The sequence below is a fragment of the Salmo salar genome, chromosome ssa13, assembly GCF_905237065.1.
Source record: "Salmo salar chromosome ssa13, Ssal_v3.1, whole genome shotgun sequence".
Classification (NCBI taxonomy): domain Eukaryota; kingdom Metazoa; phylum Chordata; class Actinopteri; order Salmoniformes; family Salmonidae; genus Salmo; species Salmo salar.
The window spans coordinates 51,176,520-51,197,016 of record NC_059454.1 but is presented as its reverse complement, the minus strand read 5'-3'; the positions used below and the strand labels follow the sequence as shown (position 1 = coordinate 51,197,016).

At 43.8% G+C, this 20,497-nt stretch overlaps 1 pseudogene; it reads right to left on the bottom strand.

Moving 5' to 3' along the window:
* Positions 1-8,172, bottom strand: part of LOC106567389 (kazrin-like) — a 215,685-nt pseudogene extending 207,513 nt beyond the window's left edge.
* Positions 8,173-20,497: the final 12,325 nt, after the last annotated feature.

Here is a 20,497-nt window from a genome sequence, read left to right as displayed (position 1 = left end):
ACCTGAGAAAAATCCAACCAGGAAGTGTGGAAATCTGAGGTTTGTGGTTTTTCAAGTGATTGCCTATACAGTATAGTGACTTAGGGTTAATTTTTCACTTCCTAAGGCTTCCACTAGGTGTCAAGTCTTTAGAACATTGTTTCATGCTTCTACTGTGAATAGGGAGAGAACAAGAGCTCCTGGAAGTAGATGAGTGAGAAAATGACATGAGCTCAGTGGCGCATGAGAGTTAGCTGTGTTCCTTTTCTTTTTTGAAGACAAAGGAATCATCCGATTGGAATATTATGGAAGATTTATGATAAAAACATCCTAAAGATTGACGCTATACATCGTTTGATATGTTTCTACGAACGTAAATATAACTTTTTTTAACTTTTCGTCGTGACATTTTGCGCGCGCTTCCTGCATTTGGAGTAGTGGACTAAATGTGCGAACAAAAAGGAGGTATATGGACATAAATGATGGACTTTATCGAACAAAACAAACATTTATTCTGGAACTGGGATTCCTGGGAGTGCATTCCGATGAAGATCATCAAAGGTAAGTGAATATTTATAATGTAATTTTTGTAATTTCTGTTGACTCCAATGGCGGGTTTCTGTATGGCTTGTTTTGATATCTGTTTTTTGAAATCCCACACAGCGGTTGCATTAAGGAGAAGTGTATCTATAATTCTTTGAATAACTGTTGTATATTTTATCAACGTTTACGATGAATATTTCTGTAAATTGATGTGCTCATTCACCGGAAGTTTTGGGAGGCAAAACATTTCTGAACATTACACGCCAATGTAAAATGGGGTTTTTGGATATAAATATGAACTTTATCGAGCAAAACATGCATGTATTGTGTAACATGAAGTCCTATGAGTGCCATCTGATGAAGATCATCAAAGGTTAGTGATTAATTTTAGCTGTATTTCTGGTTTTTGTGATGCCTCTCCTTGCTTGGAAAATGGCTGTGTGGTTGTTCTTGTTTAGGTGCTGTCATAACATAATCTAATGTTATGCTTTCGCCGTAAAGCCTTTTTGAAATCGGACAATGTGGTTGGATTAACGAGAAGTGTATCTTTAAAATGGGATATAATAGTTGTATGTTTGAGACATTTCAATTATGAGATTTTTGTTGTTTTGAATTTGCCGCCCTGCTATTTCACTAGCTGTTGAATAGTGTGTCCCGCGGGACCCACATACCCCAGAGAGGTTAAGGAGTTGAATTAATTTCCTGCAGTCTATATCAGAGTGGCAAATGGATAAAAAAAAACTGTTTAGAAAAAAGGAAGACTCTTGGAAGCACTATAAATAAGGAAATGTCAGTCAGTGGAATGCGTTGTTGACATTTTATGCATGTTCCCAAACTGAATGTCCGCTGGAAACACACGCACCTGTGCAGGCACACATTTTCAGAGCCTTGTCAAGCATTCTGGGGAAAGATAGAAAATGTAAATCTGTAGAAATCTCTCTAGCATATATATATATATATATATATATATATATATATATATACTGCAAAAAAAAATAAAGGGAACACTTAAACAACACAATGTACCTAACTCTAAGTCAATCACACTTCTGTGAAATCAAACTGTTCACTTAGGAAGCAACACTGTTTGACAATAAATTTCACATGCTGTTGTGCAAATGGAATAGACAACAGGTGGAAATTATAGGCAATTAGCAAGACACCCCCAATAAAGGAGTGGTTCTGCAGGTGGTGACCACAGACCACTTCTCAGTTCCTATGCTTCCTGGCTGATGTTTTGGTCACTTTTGAATGCTGGCGGTGCTTTCACTCTAGTGGTAGCATGAGACGAAATCTACAACCCACACAAGTGGCTCAGGTAGTGCAGCTCATCCAGGATGGCACATCAATGCAAGCTGTGGCAAGAAGGTTTGCTGTGTCTGTCAGCGTAGTGTCCAGAGCATGGAGGCGCTACCAGGAGACAGGCAAGTACATCAGGAGACGTGGAGGAGGCCGTAGGAGGGCAACAACCCAGCAGCAGGACCGCTACCTCCGCCGTTGTGCAAGGAGGAGCACTGCCAGAGCCCTGCAAAAGGACCTCCAGCAGGCCACAAATGTGCATGTGTCTGCTCAAACGGTCAGAAACAGACTCCGTGAGGGTGGTATGAGGGCCTGACGTCCACAGGTGGGGGTCAGCTTTTTTCCATCTACGTAACATTGCAAAAATCAGAAACTTTCTGTCCAAAAATGACGCAGAAAAATTAATCCATGCTTTTGTTACTTCTAGGCTGGACTACTGCAATGCTCTACTTTCCGGCTACCCGGATAAAGCACTAAATAAACTTCAGTTAGTGCTAAATACGGCTGCTAGAATCCTGACTAGAACCAAAAAATTTGATCATATTACTCCAGTGTTAGCCTCCCTACACTGGCTTCCTGTTAAGGCAAGGGCTGATTTCAAGGTTTTACTGCTAACCTACAAAGAATTACATGGGCTTACTCCTACCTATCTTTCCGATTTGGTCCTGCCGTACATACCTACACGTACGCTACGGTCACAAGACGCAGGCCTCCTAATTGTCCCTAGAATTTCTAAGCAAACGGCTGGAGGTAGGGCTTTCTCCTATAGAGCTCAATTTTTATGGAATGGTCTGCCTACCAATGTGAGAGACACAGACTCAGTCTCAACCTTTAAGTCTTTACTGAAGACTTATCTCTTCAGTAGGTCCTATGATTAAGTATAGTCTGGCCCAGGAGTGTGAAGGTGAACGGAAAGGCTGGAGCAACGAACCGCCCTTGCTGTCTCTGCCTTGCCGGTTCCCCTCTTTCCACTGGGATTCTCTGCCTCTAACCCTTTTACAGGGGCTGAGTCACTGGCTTACTGGTGTTCTTCCATGCCGTCCATGGGAGGGGTGCGTCACTTGAGTGGGTTGAGTCACTGACGTGGTCTTCCTGTCTGGGTTGGCGCCCCCCCTTGGGTTGTGCCATGGCGGAGATCGTTGTGGGCTATACTCGGCCTTGTCTTAGGATGGTAAGTTGGTGGTTGGAGACATCCCTCTAGTGGTGTGGGGGCTGTGCTTTGGCAAAGTGGGTGGGGTTATATCCTGCCTGTTTGGCCCTGTCCGGGGTATCATCGGATGGGGCCACAGTGTCTTCTGATCCCTCCTGTCTCAGCCTCCAGTATTTATGCTGCAGTAGTTTATGTGTTGGGGGGCTAGGGTCAGTCTGTTACATCTGGAGTATTTCTCTTGTCTTATCCGGTGTCCTGTGTGAATTTAAATATGCTCTCTCTAATTCTCTCTTTCTGTCTTTCTCTCGGAGGACCTGAGCCCTAGGACCATGCCTCAGGACTACCTGGTATGATGACTCCTTGCTGTCCCCAGTCCACCTGGCCGTGCTGCTGCTCCAGTTTCAACTGTTCTGCCTGCGGCTATGGAACCCTGACCTGTTCACCGGACGTGCTTGTTGCACCCTCGACAACTACTATGATTATTATTATTTGACCATGCTGGTCATTTTATGAACATTTTAACATTTTAACATCTTGACCATGTTCTGTTATAATATCCACCCTGCACAGCCAGAAGAGGACTGGCCACCCCTCATAGCCTGGTTTCTTCCTAGGTTTTTGGCATTTCTAGGGAGTTTTTCCTAGGGAGTTTTTCCTAGCCACCGTGTTTCTTTCACATGCATTGCTTGCTGTTTGGGGTTTTAGGCTGGGTTTCTGTACAGCACTTTGAGATATCAGCTGATGTACGAAGGGCTATATAAATACATTTGATTTGATTTGGTTGTGCTTACAGCCCAACACCGTGCAGGACGTTTGGCATTTGCCAGATAACACCAAGATTGGCATATTCGCCACTGGTGCCCTGTGCTCTTCACAGATGAAAGCAGGTTCACACTGAGCACGTGACAGACGTGACAGAGTCTGGAGACGCCGTGGAGAACGTTCTGCTGCCTGCAACATCCTCCAGCATAACCGGTTTGGCGGTGGGTCAGTCATGGTGTGGGGTGGCATTTCTTTGGGGGGCCGCACAGCCCTCCATGTGCTCGCCAGAGGTAGCCTGACTGCCATTAGGTACCGAGATCCTCAGACCCCTTGTGAGACCACATGCTGGTACGGTTGGCCCTGGGTTCCTCCTAATGCAAGACAATGCTAGACCTCATGTGGCTGGAGTGTGTCAGCAGTTCCTGCAAGAGGAAGGCATTGATGCTATGGACTGGCCCGCCCGTTCCCCAGACCTGAATCCAATTGAGCACATCTGGGACATCATGTCTCGCTCCATCCACCAACGCCACGTTGCACCACAGACTGTCCAGGAGTTGGCGGATGCTTTAGTTCAGGTCTGGGAGGAGATCCCTCAGGAGACCATCCGCCACCTCATCAGGAGCATGCCCAGGCGTTGTAGGGAGGTCATACAGGCACGTGGAGGCCACACACTACTGAGCCTCATTTTGACTTGTTTTAAGGACATTACATCAAAGTTGGATCAGCCTGTAGTGTGGTTTTCCACTTTAATTTTGAGTGTGACTCCAAATCCAGACCTCCATGGGTTGATAAATTGGATTTCCATTGATTATTTTTGTGTGATTTTTGTTGTCAGCACATTCAACTATGTAAAGAAAAAAGTATTTAATAAGATTATTTCTTTCATTCAGATCTAGGATGTGCTGTTTAAGTGTTCCCTTTATTTTTTTGAGCAGTATAGTTCCAATATATCCACATAATTTTCCTGCCTCATGATGCCATCTATTTTGGGAAGTGCACCCGTCCCTCCTGCAGCAAGCACCCCCACATCATGATGCTGCCAACCCTGTGCTTCATGGTTGGGATGGTGTTTCTTCAGCTTGCAAGCCTACCCCTTTTTCCTCCGAACATAACGATGGTCATTATGCCCAAACCAGTTCTATTTTTGTTTCATCAGACCAGAGGACATTTCTCCAAAAAGTACAATCTTTGTCCCCATGTGCAGTTACAAACTGTAGTCTCGTCAACATTTTTGGGCAGTGTACAGTAGTGGATCCCCAGGCGCTAGCCTGCTAACAGGGTTGGCACTGCTCTCCAAGCTCCAGGTCCGCAGTGTTCCGCCAGGACCTGGTACGGCGGGCTGCACAGTGAACCCACGACCTCTCCCACGATCTCTCACTGCAACAACTAGTGATGAATTACAACCCCTGGCCCTGTTCATTTTCACACCTCACCAACCAAGGCTCCTAACTCAGGCTGGAAAGAGAGGAGTATGGGAAGAGAGGAGGAGGGAAGGAGAACGAGACTGGGCAAGGGAAGAGGTAAGACCACGAAACACCAGTACATGTACACAATAAATACTATGGCCTCCTCCAACAGTTATCCTCAATCAAATGAACTAAAACCATTCAATTGTCCTGCACGTGGAGACATTTGTAACAGCTATACAATATTTAACATCCATGACAGAAATGACATAAGGTATTGTTTAATTATGAGTAAAATACCAGTTGTCATATTATGCTTTTATAAGTGGGCATGCTTGTGGTTTCTCAGGTGAGCAGTCGTTCCACCAATTCAGTGCCTTTGGAGTGTAACAAGTGAAACTTGGTCCCCCCAAAAACGTTTGATTTCACGTAATCGTAACATTCTGTTATAAAAAGCACATGTTCAACTTCATAAAAACAGGTTTTCCCATATCAAGATAAAAATGACTCTGCCTAAGTGCCAAATAAAGTAACAGGGACACACCGTAACAGGGTTGATGATTTCTTAAATCAGCCATAAATCCCTTGTGACAGGGGGAATGGAAGCTTGTTGTGTGCAACAGGGAGTGTCAATTAAATGCAAGCTTCACCCCCCAAAAATAATGAAATTGTTAAAACATTTCTATCTATAACTGACCCGCTCTCTTTTTCACCAGAAAATGGCCCAAAAGAGTAGATCTAGCTTACCTGCTTTTACTCTATGATTTGACTATTAGATGTTCAATGTTATTTCTAAAAAATATTTTGAAAGGAATAGTTTCACTATATTGAAATGAGAGTTCAGTTCACATAACAGGATTTACTATAAAATGAGGGACAGATTAATTACTAAATCACATGAAATAAATGATGGTGAAACTTGGAGAAAGTTTGGGATTAAGTGGGTTAAAATCTTAGAAGTGACACAGGGTTGACGGGAGGGACATGTCAAAATGCTGAATTTTAGCATTGTTATTCATATAAAAAAATCCAAATGTATTTATCCGGATTTATTGAATTCACCATGTGGTCTATATTAAAGGGCACTTCATTTTATATAACAGGCTTTTAATTTCATGGAACGACCCTTCAATGTTGAAGCCCCTATGAGGGAGGGTGACATTTAATGCTTCTAGTACCTTGCAGAGGTACCTTTCCCACACACACACACACACACACACACACACACACACGTAACTGAATAACAAAGTGATAGCAGAGCCCTTTCTAAACAATGCTGACACACGACCAAAGCATTCCAGGCTGGTGCAGCCGAGTCTGTGTCAAAGGCTGTATGCCTCGCCACTGCCAGAGTGTAAACACACACACATTGATACGGAACAAGTAGAGTCAATACATTTTTATCAAAACATCAGGAAATGGAAAAGAAATACTTAAAAATAATAATGCAGTGACCTTCTGAAACCCAAAGAGGACATTTGAGGACAAACTTGATAACTCTCTCCGTGTAACTGGGTGAAAGTGCTGTTAGGGAGGGAAGGTTAGCGACTGTCACTGTGGGGTGGTAACATTAACATTACAGCCAGTCAAGACTTTGTCTTTCAGTTCACTAAGGTTTTTGGAACTGGCTTTGACTGAGAGAGTGAAGTCTGAACTACAAAACACTGCCAATAGCATGATGGAACATATTCCTTCATGGAGAGTTCACTGCTAGCTTCCAGGCAAGGAAACAGCAGGTGTGCGTGTGTGCGTGTGTGTGTGTGCATGCATGCACATGCCACTAGTGTGTGATCAGAGGCTTCATGTGTGTGTTTGTTTACCAGGGGTGGAGGGGACATAGCAACGCACCCACATGCTTTTGTTTCAGCCACATGTCAACTGGACTGTAAAACAAAGCCAAGGTAGGGCAATCACACCACAGACAAGCACGCACACACAAACACACACACATACTGCAGCGTGGGCAGCCATTTAAACAATGCTTGGAAAGAGTAACCTACGGCAACCCTAACAAAAGAAGGGGAAAGTATTGAACCAGCCAGAATGCCAGAAGAGAAAGTGAAGAGTAAGGGAGGGTTACTCACTCAATCACTCTCCCCCACCCTCCTCTCCCCATTTAAAGTGCACCACCAAAGTGCGCTCCAAATGCAAACAGTGAGGGGACTTACTAAAACACAGGGGGGTGCGATTGGACATAAAACAAGGGATGGAGCCCCCCCCCCCTCCATACATCCCATTTGGAGCTTCTTTCTCCCCCAAACACAACACACATACACACGCACATAATTCCTCAAAGGCACAGACACATACTTTCTCAAACTGTGAGGTAAAGCTTTGCACAGGTTTTAACATTTAACACGCATGCACACACACACACACACACACACACACTCACATGCACACACAGACACACGTGAAGTGGTGTACCCATGCGTTATGGTAAGTGCTCTCTCACAACACATAAGATAGTTACACACCCATTGAGTCTCTCTCTCACGCACTCTCTCTCGGTCTGTCTCTCTTACCGTGGTGGTGGTTGTGCTGCGGGTCGTGTTTTTCCATGAAGGGGTCACGCTCCCGGTCGGTGGCCCCAAGCTCAGCCAGTCTGCTGCTGGTGGCCGTCAGCTCCGATCGCAGGTTGGTCACCTCGTGGCTGGCCGACTGGCTGGCCCCGTCGATCCTCTGAGCCAGCTGCTTGTTGTCATCCATCATTTTCAGGATTTTGGCCTGAGGAGGGAATCCAAACAGGAGGGTGTCATGCTGGTGTCAAGTTAACCATGTCCAGGAACAAACTGAAACTCTCGTTTTAGTTTTTATTTCTCTGTTTTTAGACTCCTTTCTTAAGAAAAAAACAGCAAGTAAAATCCTTCCGCAACAGTGTGTCCTTTTCCTCAAAGTAGCATCTGGCTCAGGGGAAATGTGGTGTGTAGCTGTTATCCAATGTGGTATGTGTGTGTGAGAGAGTTCTATAACAGAATGTGAGAGAGAGGGAGGGGGGGTGTCTGTGTAAGAGAGAGCAGGCTTCTACCTCTGTGAAATGTCCTCCTTGCAGCTGACTGCCGAAAGGACATCTTTTTAAATGGACTGTACCAAGTCCAGGGAAACCACGGGGAGGGAGAAGTAGTGCTGCTGTACAATAGGAGTAAAATGCAGCGAAGTTACTCAACTCTTTTCAGTACTTTTCCCTTGTGAGATTTAGCAAGGTTTTGTTGTCTTTGACATTAAGGGAAAACATGCAAACAAATCTGTTGGTGAGAGAATCTGAATGGTGTGTCTCTCTCATAGTAGATGGACTCCTGCACTGCGGGAAGGAAAACATTTCTTGAAAACTACATTTGTGGGGGTACAACAAAGCACGTTGCATAGTCAGCGTTTCCCAAATGAAAATGTTGGCTTTCTCCTGACTTGTGTGGCTGGTTATTGTCCTGCAGTGTTAATGTGTCAGTGTCACGGTCTTCTGGATCTCATGTCTTTTTGGCTGAGTGAGCAAGACTAGATGCTTAAATGAGCAATATAGTCACTATAGTGAATGTGTTAAATAGGAATGTATTGTGTAGAGCTGACATCATTCCTTATTCTAATTAAATAATAATTTCTACAATAAAGTTACATAAGCTATTGACCTACATGGCAGAGAAGCATGAAAGAGGCATGTCTGTTCTACACGATACATTTCTATCTGAAAGTTCCATGACAATGTTGTACTGGACAAGCCCCTGCTCTCTCCATTTCTCTCTCACTTTTATCCCTCTCTTCCCATCCCCCATCTTTACATTCTACCAATCCCCTCTTCTGTTCATCTAAATGAGGGATACAATACCAAAAATACAGGAAACAGACGCAATGACTAACACCTGCTTTGGGATCTGAGGGTAATCCATGATATTGAAAAGAACATAGAAGAAGATTTTTTTCCCTTCCTATGGAGCAGAGTTCATATCATACATTTGCTTGACATATCTGCAGAAAATGTTCCAATAGGTTGCTGAGTTTAACAGATTGCTTCAAATCTTACATTAGAAGTCACAATTTATGAGATTGACATTTGAAAGTAAATCAATTCCAATGTTTCACATAGAAAGTGGAGTATTTTGAAAGATGTTTAATAACTCAGCTTGACTGGCAGGTTAAAGCTGTCAGGCTGGCTTTGCAATGAAAATATCCAGCAGATACAGTTGCAAAGTGGTTTCCTGTATACAGTAGACACACACTACATACATACATACATACATACATACATACATACACTTGTGTGCGTGCAGTATACACATTACACACACATGGGCGCACAAACACACCTTAACACCCAGTCAAACACATGATTGTGTGTTTTCAAATGATTCAAGGTCATAGTCAGTTGAAGTGGTTTCCTTCTCTTTTCGTCAATGCTCCATTTCCTCTGTCTGAGTAGTACCAGGGCCACCTGACCCCACTACAGTGAGTGAGTGAGGCACTAGAAAGGCACTAGAAGCATTCCGCCGTGCAAGTTTAAATGTCACCCTCCCTCATAGGGGTTCCCCCACCATCCCCCACTGCAGAGTGTCACAGTACCACAGCAAGATGACTCATCAATGATAAAACACGGATCACAGTGGTTGCGTCCGGATTGTCTATATAATTTTAGGTCTGCTATCTAATATTTGCACTGGCACACATGAATTTAAAAGCATCCAAGCTAGCACATTAGATTCCCTAGATGTTCTGGGAACATTGATAGGGGTTTTGTATGTCAAATGAGAGATTGTGTGTACTTAAGCTGTGTCTAGTAACACATTCCAGAAAACACGTTTCCAGAAATACTAATGATTACACCCTAGATCAGCTAGAGGCAGGCAAAAGTGTGCAAGGTGGTATTGAATGTGTCATAGTGTGTCATCCTGACTACTCCAATTTGTCTCTCAACGTTTTCACCTACATTATAACATTTTAGTCATAGGCTAGGTTGTAGCAACCTTATGATGGGTTAAGGGTATCATGTAGTCTAAACCTATCGATGTTACATTGAACTGGGTGAATGGAATATGAATGACAGTCATCCAATATGCTGTAATAGAAATAAGCCTAAGTTCATAAAAAAATGTATAATCCTCCCTAATCGTAAACAGCACCGAGCGCCACTGTAGAGTACAGTATATTGTACTGTACTCTAATGTACTGAACTATACTCTACTGTACTGTACTGAACTATACTCTACTGTACTGTACTGAACTCTACTCTGCTCTGCTGTGCTGTATTATACTGCACAGTACTCCACTGTGCACTACTCTGCTGTGCTGCGCTGTGATGTCCAAACTTGTAACACATGAGGAAAATTACATTCAATAATTATGTTTTTCTGTATAGTACAGATCAGGGACCCTTGATGTAATTCCGTTACCGTAATTCCATTACCGGATGTAAATCCACTTCACTTCACTGTAGTTCAATAACCAAAAGAGGTGCCATGTCATAGCTGACACCCAATTATTTCTGCAGACAGATTGTATTCTTATTTCGGAGCAGTTATTTGACAGTTTTTGGAAAACGTGGTTGCATAAATCCTGAGGTACCCTTACCAAAGTTTGCATCTGCACAGTTCTTCCACTAAATTAGTCTTTGTAAATCTTCTATGGAAATTGTTCAAAGTACCGTAAATTCCAGACTATAAGCAGCAACTTTTTTCCCAGGCTTTGAACCCCGAGGCTTAAACAATGACGCGGCTAATATATGGATTTTTCCCACTTTCCATTTTTTTTTCTCCAAAAAAACACATTCTGTGACGTGCTCAGTTTTTTGGCGGCATGAAGCTTTCATTAGACCAATGAAATTGCCGAACAGGTTAAGGTCAAACAACTTTTTTTGTTTACTGTTTAGATTAAATCGAGCGCTCTCAAACTTCCCATCATTCTGATTATGGTAGTCATTTTGTCACCCTCATCATGGCAAAGACACGGAGAAATGCATATGATGCAGCTTTCAAGATCTGGCTGTTGGAAAAGGAAATAGAGCTGCTGCACGGGAGCTTGGTCTTAATGAGTCGATGATAAGACGTTGGAAACAGCAGCGTGAGGAATTGACTCAGTGCAAAAAGACAACTAAAGCTTACTGCTAATTTTTTTTGTTACAAGCCGTGTTTCGTTAAAGCCTGTGTAAAGTTAATTTGTTTCAATGTACCGGTAGGCACCTGCGGCTTATAGACATGTGCGGCTTATTTACGTTCAAAATAATATATATATTTTTTAATTCAGTGGGTGCGCTTAATAGTCCGGAAATTATGGTAAACATTTTGCATGAAGGTGTATGGTTTGTTCAACTGCAAAGTCAATGTTTTTGTTTGGCATACATTTTAAAGTGTAATTCTGTTTCCATGGAATTGCCCAGTACAGACATCCCCCTCGGGTGATCTGAAGTGCTCTGATTTGGGACAGTGGACCAGAGCTGGACACAGCGGCTGATCTAGGATCAGTGGCTTGGTGGCATGTACTGGGGGGTACATTAGCATGTGAATAGAGCTAGGGAGGACTCAGAGCAGTGGAGCGGAGGTTGGCGCAAAGGGTGCCTCTCTCCTGTCCTCCTAGTCTGTTAGCCACACAGACAGGGTCTCAATGTGGGCAGTATGCCACAGATCTGTCTCACCAAAGATGCCCATTGTTCAGAGGAAGACCAACACCCTATAGCTTAGACACTGCCTCCATTTGGAAGACATATACAACCGTTTCTGTGTCCTACAGAACTGTTATGAGAGTTACGCATGAGTGCCAAGGTCCAGTCTCACGATTGTACTACATCAGCTAGCCAAAACTACTGTGGCAAAGCTATCCTGAGTTAAGGTTGAGCATTCACATGTGGAAATGTGCTTTTGATTAAAAAACATTTTAGGACCAGCCTCAACAATTATTGTTTTTGTAGTGGACTATTAGCTAAACACGCTAATTTGCCCCCCAAAAAACACAGTGGATTGCAGCAATCCATCATCTACACACAACATTTGAGGAGAGAATAGTAAGCCATCCTGCTGTAACGGTGAACTAGCATTTCTACTCAATAATGGGTAGTCTGGGCATTACAGTCAAGGTTGAAGATGTGCAAGGAATTCAATCTAAATGTAAAGATATGCACAAGCCATTGAAATCCCACACATACAGTTCAGGGATATTCCACACCTCTGCAATGCAGCCTCTGGACTGCACCAAAATCACCTGCACTTTGATCTTATCTGGAAATTCCAGTTACTGCTTTTAAACGACTCGACCAGCCTCGTCTTGTGACATGAAATAGTTATATTTTCAAGAGTAACTGGTGAACAATTTAAATGTTTTTTTGTCTCTGGATGTTATCTTGCTCTGCTATCGTGATCATCTTATCTTTTTGATCATCTTTTTTTCTGCAAACTCACAGGGACGAATGAGAGAGAGAGAGAGAGTACAAAAGAGAAACAAATACAGTTTAGTCATTTAGCAGACGCTCTTATCCAGAGCGACTGGATAAATACAATTTTATTTGTCACATGTTTTGTAAACGACAGGTGTAGACTAACAGTGACATATTTACTTATGGGTCCTTTTTCCAAGATAGCAGAGAGACCTAAAGAAAGTTTTTAAATTATCTTAGCTATTTTATGCATGTATTAATCACATACAGTACCAGCCAAAGTTTGGACACACCTACTCATTCAAGCGCCAGTCTGAGATATGACTTTTTTGTACAAGATCTTCAGTTTCTTGGTAATTTCTCCTTGGAATGGCCTTCATTTCACAGAACAAGAATAGACTGACGAGTTTCAGAAGAAAGGTCTTTGTTTCTGGCCATTTTGAGCCTGTAATCGACCCACAAATGCTGATGCTCTAGATACTTGACTAGTCTAAAGAAAGCCAGTTTTATTTCTTCTTTACTCAGCAGAACAGTTTTCAGCTGTGCTAAAATAATTGCAAAATGGTTTTCTAATTATCAATTAGCCTTTTAAAATGATAAACTTTAGCTAACACAACGTGCCATTGGAACACAGGAGTAATGGTTGCTGATAATGGGCCTCTGTACGCCTACGTAGATATTCCATTAAAAATCTGTCTTTTCCAGCTACAATAGTCATTTACAAAATTAACAATGTCTACAATGTATTTCTGATCAATTTGATGTTATTTGAATTGCTTTTCTTTCAAAAACAAGGACATTTCTAAGTGACCCCAAACTTTCGAACAGTAGCGTACATGTAAATATATGGATGAGCATTGACAGAGAGGCATAGGCAAGATGCAACAGATGTTATAAAATACAGTATATACATATGAGATGAGTAACGCAAGATATGTAAACATTATTAAAGTGGCATTATTAAAGTGACTAGTGATCCATTTATTAAAGTGGCCAATGATTTCAAGTATGTAGGCAGCAGCCTCTCTGTGTTAGCTTTGATGCACTTGTACTGACCTCGACTTCTGGATGGTAGCGGGGTGAACAGGCAGTGGCTCGTGTGGATGTTGTCCTTGATGATCTTTTTGGCCTTCCTGTGACATCGGGTGCTGTAGGTGTCCTGGAGGGCAGGCAGTTTGCCCCTGGTGATGCGTTGTGCAGACCGCACCACCTTCTGGAGAGCCTCGCACCACACTCCGAGTGCCCTCACCTCCTCCCTGTATGCTGTCTCGTCATTGTTGGTAATCAAGCCTACTACTGTTTTGTCCTCTGCAAACTTGATGATTGAGTTGGAGGCGTGCATGGCCACGCAGTCATGGGTGAACAAGGAGTACAGAGGGGGCTGAGCAAGCGAAGTGGAGATGTTGTTTCCTACCTTCACCACCTGGGGGCGTCCCGTCAGGAAGTCCAGGACCCAACTGCACAGGGCTTGGCGGGTACTATGGTGTTGAATGCTGAGCTATAGTCAATGAACAGCATTCTTACATAGGTATTCCTTTTGTCTAGATGGGATAGGGCAGTGTGATGGCGATTGCATTGTCTGTGGACCTATTGGGGTGGTAAGCAAATTGAAGTGGGTCTAGGGTGGCAGGTAAGGTGGAGCTGATATGATCCTTTACTAGCCTCTCCAAGCACTTCATGATGACAGAAGTGAGTGCTACAGGACGATAGTCATTAAGTTCAGTTACCTTTGCCTTCTTGGGGACAGGAGCATGTGGGGACTGGGATAGGGAGAGATTGAATATGTCCGTAAACACACCAGCCAGCATGCTCTGAGGACTCTAGGGATGCCATCTGGGCCGGCGGCCTTGCAAGGGTTAACACGTTTAAATGTCTTACTCACTTCGGCCACGGAGAAGGAGAGCCCACAGTCATTGGTAGTGGGCTACGTCGGTGGCACTGTATTATCCTCAAAGCGGGCAATGAGGGTGTTTAGTTTGTCTGGAAGCAAGACGTTGGTGTCCGTGACGTGGCTGGTTTTCCTTTTGTAGTCTATGATTGTCTGTAGACCCTGCCACATACGTCTCATGTCTGAGCCGTCCACTTTGTCTCTATACTGACATTTCACTTGTTTGATTGCCTTGCGGAGGGAATAACTACACTGTTTGTATTTGGCCATATTCCCAGTCACCTTTCCATGGTTAAATGCGGTGATTCGCGCTTTCAGTTTTGCGTGAATGCCGCAATCTATCCACGGTTTCTGGTTAGGGTAGGTTTTAATAGTCACAGTAGGTACAACATCTCCTATGGACTTCCTTATAAATTCTGTCACCGAATCAGCATATACGTCAATATTATTCTCTGAGGCTACCCGGATCATGTCCCAGTCCGTGTGATCAAAACAATCTTGAAGCGTTGAACAGTCCTTAGCATGGGGGCATGCTGTTTGAGTTTCTGCCTATAGGAAGGGAGGAGCAAAATGGAAATTAAAGGAGAGCCGCACACTCGAAGAGCTCAGATGCAAAAATGTAATGTCCAACGCTTCGACATGCAAGCTGTCTACATCAGGGTATGATCACAAACACTGCAGGGTGACTCGTTTATATAGTGTCAAAAGACACACACACAGATGTCTGTAATCATGGCCTAATATCATTGGTTAATTCTCAAATATTAAAATGACATTCAAAGAACAACATACAAATGGATAGCATATGATGATAGATTCAGTTTAGACTACATAACCCTACAAACAATTACAATGGCAAAGTCACAATAATCACAAGGCGGCATTGTTTTGGGTCGGCATCTGGAATCAGTTCAAATGCCCTGGGTGGTTCGGACAAAGGATATGCTTCAGGAAAGTCATATTCCTGGTCGTAGTGCTAATAAGTTCACGTCGCTCTGATATCCAATAGTTCTTCCCGGCTGTATGTAATAACACTTAACATTTTCTGAGCTAAGAATGTAAGAAATCATACATAAAAAATAAAATACTGCAAAGTTTCCTAAGGTCTAGAAGCGAGGCAGCCCTCTCTGTTGGCACCATCTTGTAGAATCCCTTGCCCTACCCTTAATGTTGTGTGTTCATTTCATTATTAGGAACATCATCAAGCATGCTAATAGCCAGATGCATCATGCACCAATTATTTTAGAAGCGGCACAAATTACGTGAGGATGGAGATGGGGAAGTGGGTGAATTTACACCTTTTCAAGAACTGTCAAGAACTGCAACCCAACGAATTGATGCTGTTCTGAGGGATGGAGTGCAACTCAATATTAGGAAGGTGATCCTAATGTTTTGTACACTCAGTGTATGATCATAACCCAATAATAAAGAATTGTTTTACTCTAGTAACCTTGCCAGCAGGCATGCCAGCTAAGATACAGTAGTTAGACAAGCTACTCTAACTTGATTGATAGCCTGAAATGTTATGGTAGCTAATTATGAGATTGGTAAACTCTATAAATATAAACGCAAAATGTAAAGTACATAAGCACAAAAAGCTTATTTTTCTCAAATGTTTTGCATTAGTGAGCATTTTCCTTTGCCAAGATAATCCATCCACCCGACAGGTGTGACATATCAAGAAGTTGACTAAACAACATGATCATTACACAAGGCCTCTCTAAAATGTGTAGTTTTTCCACACAACACAATGCCACAGATGTCAAAATGTTTGAGGGAGTGTGCAATTGGCATTCTGACTGCAGGAATGTCCACCAGAGCTGTTGCCAGAGAATTAAATGTTAATTTCTCTACCATAAGCCGCTTCTAACATCATTTTACAGAATTTCGCAGCACGTCTAACCAGCCTCACAACCGCAGACCATGTGTAACCACGACAGCCCAGGTCCTCCACATCCATCCTCTTCACCTGGAAGACTGATGAAACTGTGGGTTTGCATAACCGAAGAAATTCTGCACAAACTTTCAGGTTCTTGATCTGACTGCAGTTCAGCGTCGTAACCAACTTTAGTGCGCAAATGCTCACCTTCGATGGCCACTGGCACGCTAGAGAAGTAAGCTCTTCAAGGATGAATCCCGGTTTCAACTGTATCGGGCAGAATACAGACAGTGTCTATGGCGCAGTTTGTGGGCAAGCAGTTTGCTGTTATCAACGTTGTGAACAGAGTGCCCCATGGTGGTGCTGGTGTTATGGTATGGGAGGCATAAGCTAGGAACAATGAACACAATTGCATTTTATCGATGGCAATTTGAATGCACAGAGATACCGTGACGAGATCCTGAGGCCCATTTTCATCCCATTCATCCGCCGCCATCACCTCATGTTTCAGCATGATAATGCACGGCCCCATGTCACAAGGATCTGTACACAATTCCTGGAAGCTAGAAATGTCCTACTTCTTCCATGGCCTGCAAACTTACCAGACATGTCACCCGTAGAGCATGTTTTGGATGCTCTGGATTGGCGTGTATGACAGCGTGTTCCAGTTCCCGCCTATATCCAGCAACTTTGCACAGCCATTGAAGCGGAGATGGACAACATTCCACAGGCCACAATAAACAGCCTGATTATTCGAAAGAGATGTTGCGCTGCATGTATCACAACTCAGAATATGATCCAGATGCAGACACAAGAGGCGGAGAGTACAGTTCTCAATAATTTATTATAACACAGGGCAAAGGGCAGGTCGAGGACAGGCAGTGGTTCATAATCAGGTCAGAGTCAGGCATGTACAGGACGGCAGGCAGGCTCAGGGCAGGCAGAGGTTGTCTTACCAGTGTGCGTTCCCGTTTTACTGTTTCTCAAGTGTTTGTTTCCTAGTTTTCCCGGTTCTAACCATTCTGCCTGCCCTGACCCGTCCTGTACCTGCCTGACTCTGACCTGATTACAAACCTCTGCCTGTCCTCGACCTGCCCTTTGCCCAGTGTAATAATAATACATTATTGAGAACTGTACTATCTGCCTCCTGTGTCTGTATCTGAGTCATATCATGAGTCGTGATAGTATGAACTGGCCATGACTGACCCAGAATTCTGCAATTCTGCAGATTCCCTACAAGGCACCAAGCCACACCAGTAATTCACCAGACTCTCAACAACCCCGCCACCAGCAGCGCTTCTTCCCAGCCTACCCCAGTGTCCCGAGAACCCTGCTTACCTCCTCCAGAGCACTACGCTGGAGATTCTGGAACCTGCCGGGCCTTTCTCTCCCAGTGCTCACTCATCTTCAAGCTGCAGCCTTCATCGTTCCCCTGGGACTGCCCGAGGATAGCGTAACTCATAACGCTGATGTCCGGGAGGGCACTTGCCTGTGCTACGGCGGTGTGGGAGCAACAGTCTGCCGTCTGCCTCAGTCTGGAGAGGTTTGTGGTGGAAGTATGGAAAGTGTTCGATTCTCCGTTGTCTTGGAGAGAGGCTGCTCATAAACTGCTCCAGCTACATCAAGACTACATTTGTGTGGCGGACTACGCAGTGGATTTTTGCACGTTGGTGGCAGAGAGTGCCTGGAACCCGGAAGAATTGTTCGACATGTTCCTTCACGGATTATCGGAGGTGATCAAAGATGAACTCGTAGCCTGGGAACTGCCCATGGACCTCGACTGCCTCATAGCCTTGACCATCTGGATCAATGGGCAGCTACGAGAATGTAGGAGGGAGAGGGAATCTGTCCCCTGTCACTTGCCCTTATTCCCACCTCGCCTCCGAGGAATCCCGGAAACCCCTGAAGTCGATTGTCTCCGGATGAACATTTACACAGACTGAACACCAGGAGCTGTCTGTATTGCGGGAGTACATGACATTATGTTTCCACCTGTCCATTAAAAGGACCTGGCACATCTGTAGGTAAGAGTACTCTGGTGAGCCATACTGGGATTTTCCAATCTCCCACTACTCGCGCCACTCTCCATGCCACCCTGTTTGTGGGGTGACCAGGCCAAATCTCTCTGTGTGCTCATTGACTCTGGGGCCGATGAGAGCTTTATTGATGCTACCTTGGTGTCGGAGCTTGGCATCTCCACTCAACCCCTCTCCATTCCCATGGACGTCAGAGTGCTGGATGGATGCTCTATTGTCAGAGTCATCCGCGCTACAATTCCGATCAACCTACAAGTATCAGGAAATCACAGTGAGTGTATGCAGTTCCTACTCATAGAATCTCTCCATGTACCTGTGGTTTTGGGATATTCATGGCTCCAGAAGCACAGTCCCCTGATCGACTGGGCTACTGGTTCTATTGTGGATTGGAGCCTGCTCTGCCATGTTCATTGTCTTAAGTCGGCCCAGCCTGCCCCAGGGCGTCTTCCTGCAGGCTTGAGAGAAGCCTCAGATAAGTCTTCAACAAGGCCCGTGCTATGTCTCTCCCTCTGCATCAACCCTACGACTGCGCTATTGACCTTCTCCCAGACGCTACACCCCCTCAGGGGCAGGAGGGAGATGAGTGGAAAACAGCCGTTAACCTCTTATGGCTAGGGGGCAGTATTTTCACGGCTGGATAAAAAACGTACCCGATTTAATCTGGTTACTAATCCTACCCAGTAACTAGAATATGCATATAGTTATTATATATGGATAGAAAACACCCTAAAGTTTCTAAAACTGTTTGAATGGTGTCTGTGAGTATAACAGAACTCAAATGGCAGGTCAAAACCTGAGAGATTCCTTTACAGGAAGTGGCCTGTCTGACCATTTCTGGAACTTCTTTGCCATCTCTATCTTTTACTAAGGATCTCTGCTCTAACGTGACACTTCCTACGTCGTCCATAGGCGCTCAGAGCCCGGGAAAAACCTGAATGTCGTCATCCCAGCCCCAGGCTGAAACACATTATCGCCTTTCTCAAGTGGCCGATCAAGGCACTGTGGGCTTAGGCGCGTGACCTGGCCGCCCCTGTCTTTGTGATTAATTTTTTTTCCTCTGTTTGCCGAAAAGGAGATTCCCGGTCGGAATATTATCGCTTTTCTACGAAAAAAATGGCATAAAAATTGATTTTAAACAGCGGTCCTGGGAGTGCATTCTGACGAAGACAACAAAGGTAATGAAACTTTTGTAATAGTAAATCAGAGTTTGATCAGGGCTAAACTTGGTCGGTGTCTAAATGGCTAGCCGTGATGGCTTGGCTATCTACTGAGAATATTGCAAAATGTGCTTTCACCGAAAAGCTATTTTAAAATCGGACATATCGAGTGCATAGAGGAGTTCTGTATCTATAATTCTTAAAATAATTTATGTTTTTTGTGAACGTTTATCGTGAGTAATTTAGTAAATTCACCGGATGTTTGCGGGGGGTATGCTAGTTCTGAACGTCACATGCTAATGTAAAAAGCTGGTTTTTGATATAAATATGAACTTGATTGAACAAAACATGCATGTATTGTTTAACATAATGTCCTAGGTGTGTCATCTGATGAAGATCATCAAAGGTTAGTGCTGCATTTAGCTGTCTTCTGGGTTTTTGTGACATTATATGCTAGCTTGAAAAATGGCTGTGTGATTAATGGCTGGGCACTCTGCTGACATAATCTAATGTTTTGCTTTCGCTGTAAAGCCTTTTTGAAATCGGACAGTGTGGTTAGATAAAGGAGAGTCTTGTCTTTAAAATGCTGTGAAATAGTCATATGTTTGAAAAATTGAAGTTTTTGTATTTTTGAGGAATTTGTAATTCGCGCCACGCCTATCATTGGATATTGGAGCAGGTGTTCCGCTAGCGGAACGTCTAGATGTAAGAGGTTAACATGGCTAGCGGGCATTATGAGTACTTAGTTATGCCATTCGGACTAACCAACGCTGCCGCGGTGTTCCAGGCTCTGGTCAACGATGTGCTCCGGGACATGCTGAATCAGATCGTGTTTGTCTACCTCGACAACATCCTTGAAATTTCCCGTTCAGCTCAAGAACACGTCCGACAAGTCCTTCAGCGTTTACTGGAGAACCAGCTTTTTGTTAAAGTGGAGAAGTGTAAATTCCATCGCTCCACCATCTCCTTCCTAGGATATGTCATTGCTGCAGGACATATACAGATGGATCCAGACAATGTGAGAGTGGTGGTGGATTGGCCTCAACC